The following is a 5,344-nucleotide window of genomic DNA, read 5'->3' as shown; positions in this document are numbered from 1 at the left end:
TTTTTTTTTTTTTTTTTTTTTTTGCCTTTTAGGTTACTTCTTCAGCATGAGAATTATACTTTGACACAGAAAATCAGGTCTATAAGTGAAATATAATAAAGTGTTCTGAAAAGAAGGAGACTACCTTACAATCCCAAGAGAAAAATATGTGGTACTAAGCCCTGGTTCCTTTTCTCCTTATTGTTTTGTCATTTTTTTAGAACTTTGGGAACTAAAATCTTTTTGTTTAAATGCTGAATTTATAAATTGAAACAGACTCTTGGGTTTTGTTATAAAGGCAAAGTAATAATACTTCTATGTATTTTATAGAGTTATAGAGTATAATAACTTGAATTTATGGTTGGATTTGACTGAACCTACATAGATACTAATCTGAATGACTCATATCTAGAAAATGTGCAATATTTTAAGTATAAAAAATTAAACTGGACTAGTTTGCTTTTGTTTTATAGTATAAATGAAAATGACTCAAACTATTTAATTGTCTGAGCAGAAATTATGAATGAAAGATATATTTTAGAGCTATACGACTGAGGGACATTTTAACTTGAATTCCTCAGTGGCAAAAGAGGTGTATAAACCAATGCTAGTGTATACACTACTAAAGTGCCAACTTATGTAACATTTTTTAATTTAATTTTTAAAATGAAAGATTTTTTTTTCATTGTGAAGGGCAGTAAAATTAAATTTTCTCCATGGGTACAAGTGAATGATTTATTTAGTATATTGACATACTTAACTACTAGCATTTTGAGGAAGCTGGATTTGATATAAATTTATTTTGAAAAACATGGTTTATGAAATTTTATAATAAAATTATTAATAAAGACATTGCTCAGTTTCTATAAACATTAAATGTGAATATCTGTTGTCACAGTTTTAAATGTCAAAGAAAAGCCTTTAAAAATTAATATAGTGAGGCCGGATATGTTGGCTCACGCCCGTAATCCCAGCATTTTGGGAGGCCAAGGCGGGCAGATCACCCGAGGTCAGGAGTTCCAGACCAGCCTGGCTAACATGGTGAAACCCCATTTCTACTAAAAATAGAAAAAATTAGCCAGGTGTGGTGGTATGTGCCTGTAATTCCAGCTACTCAGGAGGCTGAGGCAGGAGAATTGCTTGAACCTGGGAGACGGAGGTTGCATTGAGCCAAGATCGTGCCATTGCACTCCAGCCCGGGCAACAAGAGCGAAACTCTGTCTCAGAAAAAAAAAAAAAATTAATATAGTAATAATATACATGTTCTGTGTTTGCTATTAAAGACCAAGAACAATGCCTAGATTGATCGCTTAAGTAATTAAATTTTGAACTGTGCAATACAGTTTAGCATGTCTTTGAATAACAATGTCAGAGCTGGAGAAATACTTAAGAATTAAAACTTAAACCATAAATAGTACTAGTATATCTTAGCACAGCTAAGTAAGACATCTAACGAAAGCACGCACACATAATAAAAAACCCACAATTTTGCTTTAACAGAGGAATAAAGTAAAATGGCAATATACACAGTATTACTTTGCTTAACATTTTCCTTAAAAATACTTGATTTAGGCTGGGCATGGTGGCTCACACCTGTAATCCCAGCAGTTTGGGAAGCCGAGGCAGACAGACACGAGGTCAGGAGATCAGGAGATTATGACCACCCTGACCAACGTGGTGAAACCCCGTCTCCACTAAAAATACAAAAATTAGCTAAGGGTGGTGGTGCGCACCTGTAGTACCAGCCACTCAGGAGGCTGAGGAAGGAGAATCGCTTGAACCAGGGAGGCAGAGGTTGCAGTGAGCCGAGATTGCGCCATTGCACTCTAGCCTGGCGACAGAGCAAGACTCTGTCTCAATAAATAAATAAATAAATAAATAAATAAATAAATAAATAAAATGTATTTAATCGCTTATTTTTCTTAGGCCAATTAATTACTCAGAGCTCCTTTTAATAGACACTGCACTCATAACATATATATAGCCACACAGACAACCAGAAGAAGATCCAGTAGTTATAAGATTTACATTTGCTAATTTTTTAAATTGGATTATTGGCCTCCGAATGAGGCCCTTTAAGAACGGAGCTAGGAAAACAATTTTCAGGGCCTAATAAACAAGCATAGCTGGAATNATAGTGCAGCAAGAATAATTATTTGCTACATAGGCCTTTTAAATCGGCTTTGATGGAACTTTGTTATATAGAAGGAATTTGAGATAAGACTTACTAAAGCCAAACCCAGCCATGGATTTGTACCATTAAATACTTATGAGTTGGGTGAATTCCTTTTCTTTTGAGGTTTTAAGATAACTTGGGGTTCCTGGCCTGTCAGAAAGTGACATTCTTTACTTACCACAGGTCAGAAACCCTGTATGGGGACTGTGCACACAAACTATGAGGCCAGTTTTCCAAGGGTTTCATTGGCTTTATAAGTTAAGTTTGATTCCTTAGAGGAGAGCACACCATTCCAGTCAAAGCCTTGGTAAAATAACCAGTTTTTCCAATTGTATTCTGTTACAAAAGAAAATAGATTCTTACTGCACTGGTGCAAACTATAGTGTTGTCATTTAAGAACACTTATACCCTAGAACTTAAAGTATAATAAAAAATTTAAAAAATAAAAAAGAACATTTATAACTAGTTTTTAAATTCTAGAGGAACTAGGCAAAGAGAAAAAAACACACTTTAAATTCTATTAACAGGAGTATACTTTACTTAGTTGTTAAAGGCTGTAGCTAGCTTAAGTCCAGTTTTCTTGACTCTGAAAAATAAGATAAAGATTAGCAGCATTCTAAGGAAAAGGTAAAAACTTGTTGTTTTTTATTAGTTTAGTGCATTTTATTAACTTTTATTTTGCTTGATATTTGCAAACATTTTAGCTTTTTATGAGTTCTGTATGTTTTGTTTGTTGTTGTTGTGTTGTTGTGGTGGTAAGAAACTTGCCTTTGAGAGCACTTGTCAAAGTTTCACAGCTTGAATATAAACCATGTTTTGAAGATAATTAAAACAAAATAAAAATTGTCTGTAAATAACAAAATGTCTAGCTTGGATACAGTTAGAAACACAATTGACANATAAAATAGATTCTTATAACTATATCATAATTTAAGTATACTTATAACTAGTTTTTTCTTTTTTTTGAGACAGAGTCTCACTCTGTCGCCTAGGCTGCAGTGCAGTGGTGAGATCTCAGCTCACTGCAAGCTCCGCCTCCTGGGTTTACACCATTCTCCTGCCTCAGCCTCCCAAATAGCTGGGACCACAGGCGCCTGCCACTATGCCCGGCTAATTTTTTTTTTTTTTTTTTTTGTATTTTTAGTAGAGACGGGGTTTCACTGTGTTAGCCAGGATTGTCTTGATCTCTTGACCTCATGATTCGCCCGCCTCAGCCTCCCAAAGTGCTGGAATTACAGGCGTGAGCCACCGTGCTGGGCCTACTTGTAACTAGTTTTTAAATTCTAGAGGAACTAGGCAGAGAGAAACAAACATGCTTTAAATTCTATTCACAGGAGTATACTTTACTTAGTTGTTAAAGGCTGTAGCTAGCTTAAGACAAGTTTTCTTGACTCTGAAAATAAGATAAAGATTAGCAGTGTTCTAAGTAAAAGGTAAAATTTGTTTTGTTTTTTATTAGTTTATTCCATTTTATAAACCTTTGTTTTGCTTGATATTTATAAACATTTTAGCTTTTTATGAGTTCTGTGTGTTTTGTTGTTATGAGTAACCCACATTTGAGAGCACTTGTTAAAGTTCCACAGCTTGAATACAAGCAATGTTTTGAAGAGAATTAAAACAAAATAACAATTGTCTGTAAATAACAAAATGTCCAGTTTGGATACAGATAGAAACACAATTGACAAAGAAATTTGGTTATTTTTGTGGTTTACAATAACCCAACATAACAACTTTAATTGTGGTTAATAGCACATATTCAGACATAAGAACTTTAGACATTCCATACAGTTTTGGAACATATGTTAATAATATTCCCTAAAATATAATATATTAGACATTATTTTGGCAATTTTATGTTGCCAAATAATCCTGTTTACCTCTTTTTTGGGTGCTTCAGGGGCCCCATGTAGCACCCAAAAGCCAGGAGTTAGGAAAAACAAACTTGAAAGTAAAGTTTGATTTTGAGAAGGCTGTTAAATACGTTTAAAATTTAAAACTTTTGATATTATGAAATAGAACTTCAGATTATCATAAGTTGTTTTCCATTTGTTTTGTTTTGTTTTGCCAAAATGATGAGATAACAATCTGGAAAACCAAAACCATTTATTAACATTTTCAATTATATGAAAATTGTGTTTAAGAGAGAAAGTTAAATTTTACCCTTACATTAGTTTGCTATTAATGTTAACCTTAATTTTAATGAAACCTTATAGATAATTTTGTTTAATTTTAACCAGTTTGACCATGAAGTAAGATTTTTACATACCCATTATAACCCTTGACAAGTTTTGCTAAAGAGTAGATTAGCATTTTAAGAAAAGCTTGTGGTGCTTTTATTTTAGTGTTTAATTGACAGAAAAAAAACATATGATACCCTTTTGAGTTTAGGTAATGTGTTTACACACAGAGTTTTCTTTGCAGAATTAATTTTACAATGTTTTACAATTTGTTTAACCTTTCACTTTATTTAATTTTAAGACAATTTATTATTCTTCAGCAAAATGTACATTTTATGCCTTTTATAATTTTAACTAAAACATTTTTTACTGTTTCTATACACCTTGCATGCAAATCCATGTTTAGCAGTTTTAATTACATGTTATAATGGTAACTTTTAGCAATTTTTCACTTTAATGTAAGACATGTTTAGTTTTTTTGTGTGTGACTTGAAACTAAAAACACTGACACATTTTGTAACTTGGGCGAAGTAGCTCTGAAATATAATGCTGTTTTTTTCTATTTTAAACACTTGGGTAAAATCGCAAGGTGAGTGTTTAGGTAGAAATAAGTAACTAATGAACAGGTGGGAACAAAGTTTAGTTGGGCAATACTCTTTATGATACTGACAAGTGAAGGCTTACTAGTTTTAAAAGTGCTAGCTTTATTTTTGTAGTCACAGAGTAGTCTAAAGGCAAGGCTTACCCAGCTTCTGGCTCCCACGTGAACATTATTTATTTAGTATGCCAGATTTTTCTTAAGGTGCACTAGCCACTGAGGATATTTTTACTGGTGGGAACTGAGATTTTTCTAGACACGTAAATTAGCTGCCAATTGTGGTTTATCTTAGGGACATGTTTATAGAGGTAGTATTCTTATTTAGCTTGCATTCTAAATTTTGTTCCCTTATTATCTTGTTAAAGCGATGAATATGTTTGTACAATGAAGACAACTTTTTTTTTTTTTTTTTTT

At 32.8% G+C, this 5,344-nt stretch overlaps 1 protein-coding gene across 6 annotated transcripts in view; it reads left to right on the top strand.

Moving 5' to 3' along the window:
• The window catches only part of ALDH1L1 (aldehyde dehydrogenase 1 family member L1), an 87,977-nt gene that overhangs the window by 14,717 nt on the left and 67,916 nt on the right, over positions 1 to 5,344 (top strand). Inside the window, exon 2 of one of the 6 annotated variants that reach the window (XM_017869875.1) lies at positions 33 to 151. The exons of the other annotated variants lie outside the window; for them this stretch is intronic. The gene's annotated coding sequence lies outside the window, so the exon portion shown is untranslated. The remainder of the gene's footprint in view (positions 1 to 32; positions 152 to 5,344) is intronic. 6 annotated transcript variants of the gene reach the window in all.

This window comes from Rhinopithecus bieti, unplaced genomic scaffold, assembly GCF_001698545.2.
Source record: "Rhinopithecus bieti isolate Rb0 unplaced genomic scaffold, ASM169854v2 scaffold_5333, whole genome shotgun sequence".
NCBI lineage: Eukaryota > Metazoa > Chordata > Mammalia > Primates > Cercopithecidae > Rhinopithecus > Rhinopithecus bieti.
Note: the sequence above shows the minus strand (reverse complement) of the source record. Positions and strands in the feature narration are given on the sequence as shown.